At 59.9% G+C, this 15,415-nt stretch overlaps 11 non-coding genes across 11 annotated transcripts; 5 read left to right on the top strand and 6 right to left on the bottom strand.

Annotated features, from left to right (window-relative positions):
* Positions 1-501: 501 nt before the first annotated feature.
* TRNAS-AGA (transfer RNA serine (anticodon AGA)) lies at positions 502-583 on the top strand. The gene has a single exon. It is a non-coding gene; the product is annotated as a tRNA-Ser (tRNA).
* A 496-nt stretch (positions 584-1,079) lies between these two features.
* Positions 1,080-1,151, bottom strand: TRNAC-GCA (transfer RNA cysteine (anticodon GCA)). Its single transcript has one exon. It is a non-coding gene; the product is annotated as a tRNA-Cys (tRNA).
* A 436-nt stretch (positions 1,152-1,587) lies between these two features.
* On the bottom strand, positions 1,588-1,659 carry TRNAQ-CUG (transfer RNA glutamine (anticodon CUG)). Its single transcript has one exon. It is a non-coding gene; the product is annotated as a tRNA-Gln (tRNA).
* A 2,072-nt stretch (positions 1,660-3,731) lies between these two features.
* TRNAI-AAU (transfer RNA isoleucine (anticodon AAU)) lies at positions 3,732-3,805 on the top strand. Its single transcript has one exon. It is a non-coding gene; the product is annotated as a tRNA-Ile (tRNA).
* A 2,666-nt stretch (positions 3,806-6,471) lies between these two features.
* TRNAS-AGA (transfer RNA serine (anticodon AGA)) lies at positions 6,472-6,553 on the top strand. The gene has a single exon. It is a non-coding gene; the product is annotated as a tRNA-Ser (tRNA).
* Positions 6,554-7,049: 496 nt separating this feature from the next.
* TRNAC-GCA (transfer RNA cysteine (anticodon GCA)) lies at positions 7,050-7,121 on the bottom strand. The gene has a single exon. It is a non-coding gene; the product is annotated as a tRNA-Cys (tRNA).
* A 437-nt stretch (positions 7,122-7,558) lies between these two features.
* On the bottom strand, positions 7,559-7,630 carry TRNAQ-CUG (transfer RNA glutamine (anticodon CUG)). Its single transcript has one exon. It is a non-coding gene; the product is annotated as a tRNA-Gln (tRNA).
* A 2,072-nt stretch (positions 7,631-9,702) lies between these two features.
* TRNAI-AAU (transfer RNA isoleucine (anticodon AAU)) lies at positions 9,703-9,776 on the top strand. The gene has a single exon. It is a non-coding gene; the product is annotated as a tRNA-Ile (tRNA).
* Positions 9,777-12,443: 2,667 nt separating this feature from the next.
* Positions 12,444-12,525, top strand: TRNAS-AGA (transfer RNA serine (anticodon AGA)). Its single transcript has one exon. It is a non-coding gene; the product is annotated as a tRNA-Ser (tRNA).
* A 496-nt stretch (positions 12,526-13,021) lies between these two features.
* TRNAC-GCA (transfer RNA cysteine (anticodon GCA)) lies at positions 13,022-13,093 on the bottom strand. Its single transcript has one exon. It is a non-coding gene; the product is annotated as a tRNA-Cys (tRNA).
* Positions 13,094-13,514: 421 nt separating this feature from the next.
* Positions 13,515-13,586, bottom strand: TRNAQ-CUG (transfer RNA glutamine (anticodon CUG)). The gene has a single exon. It is a non-coding gene; the product is annotated as a tRNA-Gln (tRNA).
* Positions 13,587-15,415: the final 1,829 nt, after the last annotated feature.

Below are 15,415 nucleotides of genomic sequence, written 5' to 3' on the forward strand. Positions count from 1 at the left end.
TTCCAGCCCCCTGCACACGTTTCCCCCTCTCCCAAACTCTGCAGGCTCTTCCTCGGCATCTCCATACCCCCGCACCTCGGGGGCCATGGGTTCCTTGCAGTCTTTGCCCCTCCGCTCCTGCTCTTGCCTTTTCTGCTCTCTCCTTCCTCTTCTGGACCCGACACGTTCCCACTCCACCACCACTGGATGCCTCACACTGCTCCCTTCCTTTCCTCCCTTCCCACCATGCAGATGGCAGAGGGAGAGTGAAGCCATCCTCCAGCGTCAGCATATGCCAGAGGCCAGCCTGAGGACGAGGCACTAGGAGCTGCAGCCATAGCCCTGGCGGTATGCCCCTTGAGGCTTCTCAGGCCCTGGCAGCAGGTGCCTCTGGTGCCCAACTGCACCGTGTCTGAAGAGCGGAAAGGGCATCTGCCGGCGCAGCCTGGCCCTGAACCTCCCAGGGAGCCAGACATCGCAGCCCACGGCACCTGCTGACTGCAGCAGAGGCCTTTGGGGCAGGTAGTTGTGGCCGAGTGGTGAAGGCGATGGACTAGAAATCCATTGGGGTTTCCCCGCGCAGGTTCGAATCCTGCCAACTACGGGGCACCATCCCCTTTTGCGCTGCCTGGAAAGACCACGCTGCAGCCCAGCCCTGCAGCTGTGGACCCTCCAGCTGTGCACGCTACATGTGGCCAGTCTGGTCCTCTTTATGGCAAGATCTGGAAGCAGGACATGGTGTTACCAGTGACATCAGCAGAGCATCCCCTGGGGTCAGAGACCGCGACCTGTGTGCTAGGCAAGGGTGGGAGGTCTCCCCACAGGTGAATTTCTCTCAGCTGGTGCCCTCCAGCTCCCAACAGAGCAGCGGCAGCACGGCCCCTGGGAAGCAAGAAGGGCTGCTCTTGGCCTCGCTGGCAGGTGCCGCATCTTAAGGAAAGGGAAAACTTTCCCCAAGGGTGTCTTGAGGCGGGAAGAGAGCCCAGAGACAGAGAAGCTGCAAGAGGCCCATGCTGGGCTGGCCCCCGCAGCCCTCGCCCTGAGGGGTGGGGAAGCAGTCCAAGGCAAAGCAGACGCTCCAAGAAGAAAAGCAGCCGTGGAGGGGGCACCTGGAGTTGAACCAGGGACCTCTTGATCTGCAGTCAAATGCTCTCCCACTGAGCTACACCCCCTGCAGCTGTGCCCACTCCTACCGAGGCATCCCTCTGCCAGAACCAGCTGACTCCCTGCCGGATCCCTCTGCCAGAAGCAGCTCTCAGGGGACAAGAGAGGAGAGATGGTGCCAGGAGCAAGCCAGGGCCCTTAAGAGCTACAGAGGGGTCCTGCGGAAAGAGCTACAGCCCCATAAGAGCTAGATGGGCAAAAGGCAGGAGCAGAGACATTGCTGCCAGTGGCAGGCAGAGGTGGGCTCCTGTGATTGGGAAACAGTGCAAGAACAGAGCTGGAGGGCAGGGAAGGCAGGCAGGCTAGAGTGTGTAAGCACTCTACCCAACATAGGGGGTAATTGTTTTTTTTTTTTTTTTTTTTTTTTTTTTTTTTGACAAGGGCAATGCAAGAGTGTAAAGTATGCCAAGAGCTGAGGCAAGCCCCCAGTGAGGCAGAAGCATGAGGTCCCACTGAGACTTGAACTCAGATCGCTGGATTCAGAGTCCAGAGTGCTCACCATTACACCATGGGACCTCCCGGCTGCCCCCTTCTTGCTGCTCCGCCACTAGCAGGACAGAGCCACGCAGTCTTGGCTGAGCCGCGGGCTCTCTCTGTCTCCCCGGCTGTGCCCAAGTGGAGCCTTTCTCCAGGGCCATGGGGCACCGTACAGTCAGAGGGCTCTTCAGGAGAGCAGCCGAGCCCTTTGCAGAAGCCTCTCATGCTTCTCGCAAAGGAGGCAGCACCCTCATTCTGGAGGTGCTGCCTTCCTTCTCCACAGCTGTGGCTCGGGGGGCAGCGGAAGCAGACTGGAGGCCTGGTGCTGAGACAAACGCTGTGCTTGAGGTCAGACCTGCTTCCGATGCATCCCCAGGGAGCATCAGGCTTCTCTGCATCTCCACACAGAAGCCACGGAAGAGACTTTTCCTTCTACAAGTCCACCTCCTCCCCAGTGCTTAGACCACAGCTGTTTTCCCTCTCTTCGCCTTCCTCCTGACCTTACAGTGAGTGTGCCCTCTGCTCTCCCCAGAAGCACCCCAGTAGCAGTGACGACCGCGGTGTGGAGCCCCTCCTCAACGGGCATTAAGCACTGATCTCCCAGCTGTGGGCTTGGCACGTAAATCCTGCACAGGCCCCAGCTCTCCCAGCATTGCTGGCCCCAAGTGCCAGATCCAGGGCACCTGGCGGGGCAGACGGGCTCTCCAAGCCGTGTTGTATCCCGCAGCTACATTCCTCTCAGGACCCCTGAGCAAACGCTGTGATAAAAGCCAGTTGCCCCCCTCCCCCTGCCCCTGACTCGATGCAACACCATTGCCCGTCCGATACACCTGAAGCAACTGCTGCTTCTCTGAGACGCTCTTGCTAGCGCCGTTCGTTCGCTGAGTGACTGTCCCCTGCCTCCTCTGAGCCACGGCTCACCAGGGCAGCTTCCGTGGAGGAGCACCCCTCTGCAGACAGGCCTTCTGCACCCACCATCCTGGGCGCACTCACAGCCCACTGGACTCTTTTTGCGATGGAAGAAGTTATGGCATGCCGGACCCAGAGCACTGCAGGAGCCAGGCGAGTCCTCCTCCTCCGGGCTGCGAGGTGCCAGGCTGCTGGTTTCCCCTGGACCCAAGTCCAGCCAGTGGCGAGGCGGACTACGACCTCCAGCAGCCCCCCGCACATGCGCACACGCATTCACAGGGCACCAACACAACTGGCCACACATGCAGCAACAGAGACAGGAGAGCAGTGCCTTCCCAGGCACTGCCCATATAGCCCAGTCCTGCTTCTAAGAAGCGGTGCGTGGCAAACACCCCTTCTCGGGGCTCTCTGGTGTCTGGCCCCAGACCCTTACAGTCAGTTGCAATCCTAGCCATCCTCTGGTGGCACAGTCTGGGATGAGCTCCAGGTCTTCTCCGTTCCTCCAGGACACCCTGGCACCGGCTGCCCCAAAGCTGCCTCGCCCTCAGCAAGAATCACGTGTTCTTTCCTGAACCGTGCTCCACACTCTGGTGGCTTTTACTGTTTACGCCCAGGGAGCGCTTCTCTCATCCCCTGGGATCGCCACGCTGCCTGCCCAAGAAGGGACAGGGTCGTGGCATGCGCACGGTGAAAGAGCTGCTCCGGTGGTCTCCTCCTTCTGCAAAACTTGGCGTTTGTGTGTGCAGAGCAGGGCATTTCCTCCCAGCAGCCAGGGAGCTGGAAACATACGCGAGGACACTATCCTGGATGGTCGACTTACTGCCTCAGGGAGGAACGGATCTCAGGAGCCTGCCGCTCCGGCTGTCTGCTCAGAGCAGGGCTGGCGCCAACCCTAGAGCAGGCTGCCCAGTGCCTTGCCCTGACAAATTTGAATTTGATATCCAGGGATGGAGAGCCCCAAACTTGCCCGGGCACCAGCTCTCTAAGAGCTCCAGCTCTTAAATACTCCCCGAGAAAGCTCCCCCTCTCCCCACCTCTCTCTTATTAGTTAATTCTTACGTGAGTACTGCCCCAGCCTTCCAGGGAGAAACACCCATGCTGCTGCTGCTCTCCCAGGGCAGCGGCACTGGCTGCATCATCACTGCCTTGAGAAGGGCAGCCTTTGGGGGACACTTGAAAGCCCCGGCTGCAGCTAACTCCCTGGCTGGTTAGCTCAGTTGGTTAGAGCGTGGTGCTAATAACGCCAAAGTCGCGGGTTCAATCCCCGCACGGGCCAGCTGGCTCTTTTCCAGAGCCCTGAAACAGCTCTCCCAGAGAGGCTGTGGAGAGTCTCCTGCTCTGCAGATAGTCAAAACCTGCCTGGACATGCTCCAGGTGACTTAGCATGAGCAAAGGGTGGGGGGGGGGAGCGGGGGCAGCTGGACTGAGGTGACCTCTGGAGGTCCCTTCCAGTCTCAGCTGTTCTGGGTGATCCTACCAAAGCCTGAACTCACAGTGCCTCAGCCTCTCTCTGCTGTGGTGCTGCTGCATGAGTACTGCACCCTGAGCCAGTGCCTGCCTGCACACCCACCCCATCCCCCAGAAAAGGCTTGCAGAAAGTGCTCAGCCCCGGAACTGGACTCCTGGCAGTGATTTTCCTAGGCCTTATTGTCAGTCCTCATCCTTAGCCTTCCAGAGCAGCAGCCTTCTTCTTGCCTGGTAGCATGTCCAACAGCAGCAGGTCGAGCTCTGGGCCAGCCAGGAAACGCCTCTCCTCTGGCCTCTGGCCTGTGTGTCAGCAGTGCAGAGAGACTGCCAGTGCAGAGCCCCTCCTCAGCAAGCAGGCAGCTCAGCTCTGCTCAGCTGGGAGCCCTTAGCTGCCCTGTGCAGCTGGTGCCATATGTGCACTTCTCTTCAGCGCCCTCATGTGGGGGCCCTAGGAGAGAAAGCGTGCAGCCCCACGGACAAAGAGGCAGCGCAGAGACCCGTCCGTGGATTAGGACACAGCCTACAGAGAGACTTTACCCCAAGGAAGCTGAGGTGGGTGCCTAGGGAAGGGGGAAAGGGGCAGAACAGAGGCTGCTGCCTCTCCCACCTCGCGCTGCCTCCCCCTGCCCCGGGCGTAGGGGCAATGCACCCTCCCCCTGCACCAGTAGTTCATGGAGCTACTGGTGCGGTACATGGAGCCCCCTCTCCAGCAGTTGATGGAGCTACTGGAGAGAGTCCAGCGTAGGGCTACAAAGGTGATCAGAGGGCTGGAGCACCTGCCCTATGAGGAAAGGCTGCGAGAGCTGGGCCTCTTTAGCCTGGGGAAGAGAAGACTGGGGTGGGGGGGGCAGGATCTTATCAATGTGTACAAGTACCTGAAGGGAGGGTGTCAAGGGGATGAGGACAAAGTCTTTTCAGTTGCCCCGTGTGACAGGACAAGAGGCAGTGGGCAGAAACTGAAGCACGGGAAGTTCCGCCTGAATGTGAGGGGGAATTTCTTCACTGGGAGAGTGACGGAGCACTGGAACAGGTTGCCCAGAGAGGTTTTGGAGTCTCCTTCTCTGGAGATCTTCAAGGCCCGCCTGGATGTAACCCTGTCTACCATGATCTAAGTGACCCTGCTGAGCAGGGGGGGGGTGGACTAGATGATCTCCGGAGGTCCCTTCCAACCTTACCGATTCTACGATTCTATGAGCACCCCGCTCACACCAGCCCGGGCCTGCGAGTCCATGATGTGAAAGCCAAGGGTGAGCTGCAGTGTTCTTGGCTCTCTCAGGACAAGCAGAGATCCCGGTAGAGCCAGTGCAGCCTGGAGAATGTCTGCACAGCAATCCCTGGGTGTCTGTGTTCCTGTGGGAACCAGCAGTGGCTCTTAGAGGCCTGGGAGCAGGCAGAGGTGCTCGGGGTGGGGGACGCTGAGGGTTGCCAGAGGTCGTGTGGAGGGAGGGGGAAGAAGAGCAGATGCAGGTGCTTGCTGGGAGGAGCAGGGCGGAGCTATGTGCCTGTGGGCATTCCTGCCACTGCGATGAGCACAGCTGCCCGCCAAGCAGCTGGTCTCCCCCTGACTCCTGGCCAGTGAAGCGCCCACCCTCAACAGCTCTTCTGCTTCAGTCCCTTGCATGTGCTTTCACCATGGCAGGCATTGCTGAAGGCAGGCCTGTGTCTCCTGGCTTCTCTGGGGTGCCCCATGCTGCGTGCGCAGGCAGCAAGGCTGCAGCAAGGGCACCGGCTCCCCTCAGGGGATGAGAACTTGTTGCAGAAAGCTGAGCTGTGTTCCAGCAGGAACTTCCCCAGGAGAGGGACAGGCCTCTGCGGGTGCCGGGAAGAGCAAGGTTTTGTCTCTGTTGTCTGGGAACAAAAGCTGTCCTGAACTGCTTGGAAGGCAGCTCTGCTCACCACTGCACCACCAACGCAGGCGGACTCCGGCCTGCCTCCTGCTCCCCGCAGTTCGTGAACTGGCTCTGCCTCCTCCTTCCAGCCCCCTGCACACATGTTTCCCCCTCTCCCAAACTCTGCAGGCTCTTCCTCGGCATCTCCATACCCCCGCACCTCGGGGGCCATGGGTTCCTTGCAGTCTTTGCCCCTCCGCTCCTGCTCTTGCCTTTTCTGCTCTCTCCTTCCTCTTCTGGACCCGACACGTTCCCACTCCACCACCACTGGATGCCTCACACTGCTCCCTTCCTTTCCTCCCTTCCCACCATGCAGATGGCAGAGGGAGAGTGAAGCCATCCTCCAGCGTCAGCATATGCCAGAGGCCAGCCTGAGGACGAGGCACTAGGAGCTGCAGCCATAGCCCTGGCGGTATGCCCCTTGAGGCTTCTCAGGCCCTGGCAGCAGGTGCCTCTGGTGCCCAACTGCACCGTGTCTGAAGAGCGGAAAGGGCATCTGCCGGCGCAGCCTGGCCCTGAACCTCCCAGGGAGCCAGACATCGCAGCCCACGGCACCTGCTGACTGCAGCAGAGGCCTTTGGGGCAGGTAGTTGTGGCCGAGTGGTGAAGGCGATGGACTAGAAATCCATTGGGGTTTCCCCGCGCAGGTTCGAATCCTGCCAACTACGGGGCACCATCCCCTTTTGCGCTGCCTGGAAAGACCACGCTGCAGCCCAGCCCTGCAGCTGTGGACCCTCCAGCTGTGCACGCTACATGTGGCCAGTCTGGTCCTCTTTATGGCAAGATCTGGAAGCAGGACATGGTGTTACCAGTGACATCAGCAGAGCATCCCCTGGGGTCAGAGACCGCGACCTGTGTGCTAGGCAAGGGTGGGAGGTCTCCCCACAGGTGAATTTCTCTCAGCTGGTGCCCTCCAGCTCCCAACAGAGCAGCGGCAGCACGGCCCCTGGGAAGCAAGAAGGGCTGCTCTTGGCCTCGCTGGCAGGTGCCGCATCTTAAGGAAAGGGAAAACTTTCCCCAAGGGTGTCTTGAGGCGGGAAGAGAGCCCAGAGACAGAGAAGCTGCAAGAGGCCCATGCTGGGCTGGCCCCCGCAGCCCTCGCCCTGAGGGGTGGGGAAGCAGTCCAAGGCAAAGCAGACGCTCCAAGAAGAAAAGCAGCCGTGGAGGGGGCACCTGGAGTTGAACCAGGGACCTCTTGATCTGCAGTCAAATGCTCTCCCACTGAGCTACACCCCCTGCAGCTGTGCCCACTCCTACCGAGGCATCCCTCTGCCAGAACCAGCTGACTCCCTGCCGGATCCCTCTGCCAGAAGCAGCTCTCAGGGGACAAGAGAGGAGAGATGGTGCCAGGAGCAAGCCAGGGCCCTTAAGAGCTACAGAGGGGTCCTGCGGAAAGAGCTACAGCCCCATAAGAGCTAGATGGGCAAAAGGCAGGAGCAGAGACATTGCTGCCAGTGGCAGGCAGAGGTGGGCTCCTGTGATTGGGAAACAGTGCAAGAACAGAGCTGGAGGGCAGGGAAGGCAGGCAGGCTAGAGTGTGTAAGCACTCTACCCAACATAGGGGGTAATTGTTTTTTTTTTTTTTTTTTTTTTTTTTTTTTTTTGACAAGGGCAATGCAAGAGTGTAAAGTATGCCAAGAGCTGAGGCAAGCCCCCAGTGAGGCAGAAGCATGAGGTCCCACTGAGACTTGAACTCAGATCGCTGGATTCAGAGTCCAGAGTGCTCACCATTACACCATGGGACCTCCCGGCTGCCCCCTTCTTGCTGCTCCGCCACTAGCAGGACAGAGCCACGCAGTCTTGGCTGAGCCGCGGGCTCTCTCTGTCTCCCCGGCTGTGCCCAAGTGGAGCCTTTCTCCAGGGCCATGGGGCACCGTACAGTCAGAGGGCTCTTCAGGAGAGCAGCCGAGCCCTTTGCAGAAGCCTCTCATGCTTCTCGCAAAGGAGGCAGCACCCTCATTCTGGAGGTGCTGCCTTCCTTCTCCACAGCTGTGGCTCGGGGGGCAGCGGAAGCAGACTGGAGGCCTGGTGCTGAGACAAACGCTGTGCTTGAGGTCAGACCTGCTTCCGATGCATCCCCAGGGAGCATCAGGCTTCTCTGCATCTCCACACAGAAGCCACGGAAGAGACTTTTCCTTCTACAAGTCCACCTCCTCCCCAGTGCTTAGACCACAGCTGTTTTCCCTCTCTTCGCCTTCCTCCTGACCTTACAGTGAGTGTGCCCTCTGCTCTCCCCAGAAGCACCCCAGTAGCAGTGACGACCGCGGTGTGGAGCCCCTCCTCAACGGGCATTAAGCACTGATCTCCCAGCTGTGGGCTTGGCACGTAAATCCTGCACAGGCCCCAGCTCTCCCAGCATTGCTGGCCCCAAGTGCCAGATCCAGGGCACCTGGCGGGGCAGACGGGCTCTCCAAGCCGTGTTGTATCCCGCAGCTACATTCCTCTCAGGACCCCTGAGCAAACGCTGTGATAAAAGCCAGTTGCCCCCCTCCCCCTGCCCCTGACTCGATGCAACACCATTGCCCGTCCGATACACCTGAAGCAACTGCTGCTTCTCTGAGACGCTCTTGCTAGCGCCGTTCGTTCGCTGAGTGACTGTCCCCTGCCTCCTCTGAGCCACGGCTCACCAGGGCAGCTTCCGTGGAGGAGCACCCCTCTGCAGACAGGCCTTCTGCACCCACCATCCTGGGCGCACTCACAGCCCACTGGACTCTTTTTGCGATGGAAGAAGTTATGGCATGCCGGACCCAGAACACTGCAGGAGCCAGGCGAGTCCTCCTCCTCCGGGCTGCGAGGTGCCAGGCTGCTGGTTTCCCCTGGACCCAAGTCCAGCCAGTGGCGAGGCGGACTACGACCTCCAGCAGCCCCCCGCACACGCGCACACGCATTCACAGGGCACCAACACAACTGGCCACACATGCAGCAACAGAGACAGGAGAGCAGTGCCTTCCCAGGCACTGCCCATATAGCCCAGTCCTGCTTCTAAGAAGCGGTGCGTGGCAAACACCCCTTCTCGGGGCTCTCTGGTGTCTGGCCCCAGACCCTAACAGTCAGTTGCAATCCTAGCCATCCTCTGGTGGCACAGTCTGGGATGAGCTCCAGGTCTTCTCCGTTCCTCCAGGACACCCTGGCACTGGCTGCCCCAAAGCTGCCTCACCCTCAGCAAGAATCACGTGTTCTTTCCTGAACCGTGCTCCACACTCTGGTGGCTTTTACTGTTTACGCCCAGGGAGCGCTTCTCTCATCCCCTGGGATCGCCACGCTGCCTGCCCAAGAAGGGACAGGGTCGTGGCACGCGCACGGTGAAAGAGCTGCTCCGGTGGTCTCCTCCTTCTGCAAAACTTGGCGTTTGTGTGTGCAGAGCAGGGCATTTCCTCCCAGCAGCCAGGGAGCTGGAAACATACGCGAGGACACTATCCTGGATGGTCGACTTACTGCCTCAGGGAGGAACGGATCTCAGGAGCCTGCCGCTCCGGCTGTCTGCTCAGAGCAGGGCTGGCGCCAACCCTAGAGCAGGCTGCCCAGTGCCTTGCCCTGACAAATTTGAATTTGATATCCAGGGATGGAGAGCCCCAAACTTGCCCGGGCACCAGCTCTCTAAGAGCTCCAGCTCTTAAATACTCCCCGAGAAAGCTCCCCCTCTCCCCACCTCTCTCTTATTAGTTAATTCTTACGTGAGTACTGCCCCAGCCTTCCAGGGAGAAACACCCATGCTGCTGCTGCTCTCCCAGGGCAGCGGCACTGGCTGCATCATCACTGCCTTGAGAAGGGCAGCCTTTGGGGGACACTTGAAAGCCCTGGCTGCAGCTAACTCCCTGGCTGGTTAGCTCAGTTGGTTAGAGCGTGGTGCTAATAACGCCAAGGTCGCGGGTTCAATCCCCGCACGGGCCAGCTGGCTCTTTTCCAGAGCCCTGAAACAGCTCTCCCAGAGAGGCTGTGGAGAGTCTCCTGCTCTGCAGATAGTCAAAACCTGCCTGGACATGCTCCAGGTGACTTAGCATGAGCAAAGGGTGGGGGGGGGGAGCGGGGGCAGCTGGACTGAGGTGACCTCTGGAGGTCCCTTCCAGTCTCAGCTGTTCTGGGTGATCCTACCAAAGCCTGAACTCACAGTGCCTCAGCCTCTCTCTGCTGTGGTGCTGCTGCATGAGTACTGCACCCTGAGCCAGTGCCCGCCTGCACACCCACCCCATCCCCCAGAAAAGGCTTGCAGAAAGTGCTCAGCCCCGGAACTGGACTCCTGGCAGTGATTTTCCTAGGCCTTGTTGTCAGTCCTCAGCCTTAGCCTTCCAGAGCAGCAGCCTTCTTCTTGCCTGGTAGCATGTCCAACAGCAGCAGGTCGAGCTCTGGGCCAGCCAGGAAACGCCTCTCCTCTGGCCTCTGGCCTGTGTGTCAGCAGTGCAGAGAGACTGCCAGTGCAGAGCCCCTCCTCAGCAAGCAGGCAGCTCAGCTCTGCTCAGCTGGGAGCCCTTAGCTGCCCTGTGCAGCTGGTGCCATATGTGCACTTCTCTTCAGCGCCCTCATGTGGGGGCCCTAGGAGAGAAAGCGTGCAGCCCCACGGACAAAGAGGCAGCGCAGAGACCCGTCCGTGGATTAGGACACAGCCTACGGAGAGACTTTACCCCAAGGAAGCTGAGGTGGGTGCCTAGGGAAGGGGGAAAGGGGCAGAACAGAGGCTGCTGCCTCTCCCACCTCGCGCTGCCTCCCCCTGCCCCGGGCGTAGGGGCAATGCACCCTCCCCCTGCACCAGTAGTTCATCAAGCTACTGGTGCAGTACATGGAGCCCCCTCTCCAGCAGTTGATGGAGCTACTGGAGAGAGTCCAGCGTAGGGCTACAAAGGTGATCAGAGGGCTGGAGCACCTGCCCTATGAGGAAAGGCTGCGAGAGCTGGGCCTCTTTAGCCTGGGGAAGAGAAGACTGGGGTGGGGGGGGCAGGATCTTATCAATGTGTACAAGTACCTGAAGGGAGGGTGTCAAGGGGATGAGGACAAAGTCTTTTCAGTTGCCCCGTGTGACAGGACAAGAGGCGGTGGGCAGAAACTGAAGCACGGGAAGTTCCGCCTGGATGTGAGGGGGAATTTCTTCACTGGGAGAGTGACGGAGCACTGGAACAGGTTGCCCAGAGAGGTTTTGGAGTCTCCTTCTCTGGAGATCTTCAAGGCCCGCCTGGATGTAACCCTGTCTACCATGCTCTAAGTGACCCTGCTGAGCAGGGGGGGGGGTGGACTAGATGATCTCCGGAGGTCCCTTCCAACCTTACCGATTCTACGATTCTATGAGCACTCTGCTCACAACAGCCCGGGCCTGCGAGTCCATGATGTGAAAGCCAAGGGTGAGCTGCAGTGTTCTTGGCTCTCTCAGGACAAGCAGAGATCCCGGTAGAGCCAGTGCAGCCTGGAGAATGTCTGCACAGCAATCCCTGGGTGTCTGTGTTCCTGTGGGAACCAGCAGTGGCTCTTAGAGGCCTGGGAGCAGGCAGAGGTGCTTGGGGTGGGGGACGCTGAGGGTTGCCAGAGGTCGTGTGGAGGGAGGGGGAAGAAGAGCAGATGCAGGTGCTTGCTGGGAGGAGCAGGGCGGAGCTATGTGCCTGTGGGCATTCCTGCCACTGCGATGAGCACAGCTGCCCGCCAAGCAGCTGGTCTCCCCTTGACTCCTGGCCAGTGAAGCGCCCACCCTCAACAGCTCTTCTGCTTCAGTCCCTTGCATGTGCTTTCACCATGGCAGGCATTGCTGAAGGCAGGCCTGTGTCTCCTGGCTTCTCTGGGGTGCCCCATGCTGCGTGCGCAGGCAGCAAGGCTGCAGCAAGGGCACCGGCTCCCCTCAGGGGATGAGAACTTGTTGCAGAAAGCTGAGCTGTGTTCCAGCAGGAACTTCCCCAGGAGAGGGACAGGCCTCTGCGGGTGCCGGGAAGAGCAAGGTTTTGTCTCTGTTGTCTGGGAACAAAAGCTGTCCTGAACTGCTTGGAAGGCAGCTCTGCTCACCACTGCACCACCAACGCAGGCGGACTCCGGCCTGCCTCCTGCTCCCCGCAGTTCGTGAACTGGCTCTGCCTCCTCCTTCCAGCCCCCTGCACACACGTTTCCCCCTCTCCCAAACTCTGCAGGCTCTTCCTCGGCATCTCCATACCCCCGCACCTCGGGGGCCATGGGTTCCTTGCAGTCTTTGCCCCTCCGCTCCTGCTCTTGCCTTTTCTGCTCTCTCCTTCCTCTTCTGGACCCGACACGTTCCCACTCCACCACCACTGGATGCCTCACACTGCTCCCTTCCTTTCCTCCCTTCCCACCATGCAGATGGCAGAGGGAGAGTGAAGCCATCCTCCAGCGTCAGCATATGCCAGAGGCCAGCCTGAGGACGAGGCATTAGGAGCTGCAGCCATAGCCCTGGCGGTATGCCCCTTGAGGCTTCTCACGCCCTGGCAGCAGGTGCCTCTGGTGCCCAACTGCGCCGTGTCTGAAGAGCGGAAAGGGCATCTGCCGGCGCAGCCTGGCCCTGAACCTCCCAGGGAGCCAGACATCGCAGCCCACGGCATCTGCTGACTGCAGCAGAGGCCTTTGGGGCAGGTAGTTGTGGCCGAGTGGTGAAGGCGATGGACTAGAAATCCATTGGGGTTTCCCCGCGCAGGTTCGAATCCTGCCAACTATGGGGCACCATCCCCTTTTGCGCTGCCTGGAAAGACCACGCTGCAGCCCAGCCCTGCAGCCGTGGACCCTCCAGCTGTGCACGCTACATGTGGCCAGTCTGGTCCTCTTTATGGCAAGATCTGGAAGCAGGACATGGTGTTACCAGTGACATCAGCAGAGCATCCCCTGGGGTCAGAGACCGCGACCTGTGTGCTAGGCAAGGGTGGGAGGTCTCCCCACAGGTGAATTTCTCTCAGCTGGTGCCCTCCAGCTCCCAACAGAGCAGCGGCAGCACGGCCCCTGGGAAGCAAGAAGGGCTGCTCTTGGCCTCGCTGGCAGGTGCCGCATCTTAAGGAAAGGGAAAACTTTCCCCAAGGGTGTCTTGAGGCGGGAAGAGAGCCCAGAGACAGAGAAGCTGCAAGAGGCCCATGCTGGGCTGGCCCCCGCAGCCCTCGCCCTGAGGGGTGGGGAAGCAGTCCAAGGCAAAGCAGACGCTCCAAGAAGAAAAGCAGCTGTGGAGGGGGCACCTGGAGTTGAACCAGGGACCTCTTGATCTGCAGTCAAATGCTCTCCCACTGAGCTACACCCCCTGCAGCTGTGCCCAATCCTACCGAGGCATCCCTCTGCCAGAACCAGCTGACTCCCTGCCGGATCCCTCTGCCAGAAGCAGCTCTCAGGGGACAAGAGAGGAGAGATGGTGCCAGGAGCAAGCCAGGGCCCTTAAGAGCTAAAGAGGGGTCATGCGGAAAGAGCTACAGGCCCATAAGAGCTAGATGGGCAAAAGGCAGGAGCAGAGACATTGCTGCCAGTGGCAGGCAGAGGTGGGCTCCTGTGATTGGGAAACAGTGCAAGAACAGAGCTGGAGGGCAGGGAAGGCAGGCAGGCTAGAGTGTGTAAGCACTCTACCCAACATAGGGGGTGTTTTTTTTTTTTTTTTTTTTTGACAAGGGCAATGCAAGAGTGTAAAGTATGCCAAGAGCTGAGGCAAGCCCCCAGTGAGGCAGAAGCATGAGGTCCCACTGAGACTTGAACTCAGATCGCTGGATTCAGAGTCCAGAGTGCTCACCATTACATCATGGGACCCCCTGGCTGCCCCCTTCTTGCTGCTCCGCCACTAGCAGGACAGAGCCACGCAGTCTTGGCTGAGCCGCGGGCTCTCTCTGTCTCCCCGGCTGTGCCCAAGTGGAGCCTTTCTCCAGGGCCATGGGGCACCGTACAGTCAGAGGGCTCTTCAGGAGAGCAGCCGAGCCCTTTGCAGAAGCCTCTCATGCTTCTCGCAAAGGAGGTAGCACCCTCATTCTGGAGGTGCTGCCTTCCTTCTCCACAGCTGTGGCTCGGGGGGCAGCGGAAGCAGACTGGAGGCCTGGTGCTGAGACAAACGCTGTGCTTGAGGTCAGACCTGCTTCCGATGCATCCCCAGGGAGCATCAGGCTTCTCTGCATCTCCACACAGAAGCCACGGAAGAGACTTTTCCTTCTACAAGTCCACCTCCTCCCCAGTGCTTAGACCACAGCTGTTTTCCCTCTCTTCGCCTTCCTCCTGACCTTACAGTGAGTGTGCCCTCTGCTCTCCCCAGAAGCACCCCAGTAGCAGTGACGACCGCGGTGTGGAGCCCCTCCTCAATGGGCATTAAGCACTGATCTCCCAGCTGTGGGCTTGGCACGTAAATCCTGCACAGGCCCCAGCTCTCCCAGCATTGCTGGCCCCAAGTGCCAGATCCAGGGCACCTGGCGGGGCGGACGGGCTCTCCAAGCCGTGTTGTATCCCGCAGCTACATTCCTCTCAGGACCCCTGAGCAAACGCTGTGATAAAAGCCAGTTGCCCCCCTCCCCCTGCCCCTGACTCGATGCAACACCATTGCCCGTCCGATACACCTGAAGCAACTGCTGCTTCTCTGAGACGCTCTTGCTAGCGCCGTTCGTTCGCTGAGTGACTGTCCCCTGCCTCCTCTGAGCCACGGCTCACCAGGGCAGCTTCCGTGGAGGAGCACCCCTCTGCAGACAGGCCTTCTGCACCCACCATCCTGGGCGCACTCACAGCCCACTGGACTCTTTTTGCGATGGAAGAAGTTATGGCATGCCGGACCCAGAGCACTGCAGGAGCCAGGCGAGTCCTCCTCCTCCGGGCTGCGAGGTGCCAGGCTGCTGGTTTCCCCTGGACCCAAGTCCAGCCAGTGGCGAGGCGGACTACGACCTCCAGCAGCCCCCCGCACACGCGCACACGCATTCACAGGGCACCAACACAATTGGCCACACATGCAGCAACAGAGACAGGAGAACAGTGCCTTCCCAGGCACTGCCCATATAGCCCAGTCCTGCTTCTAAGAAGCGGTGCGCGGCAAACACCCCTTCTCGGGGCTCTCTGGTGTCTGGCCCCAGACCCTTACAGTCAGTTGCAATCCTAGCCATCCTCTGGTGGCAAAGTCTGGGATGAGCTCCAGGTCTTCTCCATTCCTCCAGGACACCCTGGCACCGGCTGCCCCAAAGCTGCCTCGCCCTCAGCAAGAATCACGTGTTCTTTCCTGAACCGTGCTCCACACTCTGGTGGCTTTTACTGTTTACGCCCAGGGAGCGCTTCTCTCATCCCCTGGGATCGCCACACTGCTTGCCCAAGAAGGGACAGGGTCGTGGCACGCGCACGGTGAAAGAGCTACTCCGGTGGTCTCCTCCTTCTGCAAAACTTGGCGTTTGTGTGTGCAGAGCAGGGCATTTCCTCCCAGCAGCCAGGGAGCTGGAAACATACGCGAGGACACTATCCTGGATGGTCGACTTACTGCCTCAGGGAGGAACGGATCTCAGGAGCCTGCCGCTCCGGCTGTCTGCTCAGAGCAGGGCTGGCGCCAACCCTAGAGCAGGCTGCCCAGTGCCATGCCCTGACAAATTTGAATTTGATATCCAGGGATGGAGAGCCCC

This window comes from Rhea pennata, chromosome 10, assembly GCF_028389875.1.
Source record: "Rhea pennata isolate bPtePen1 chromosome 10, bPtePen1.pri, whole genome shotgun sequence".
Classification (NCBI taxonomy): domain Eukaryota; kingdom Metazoa; phylum Chordata; class Aves; order Rheiformes; family Rheidae; genus Rhea; species Rhea pennata.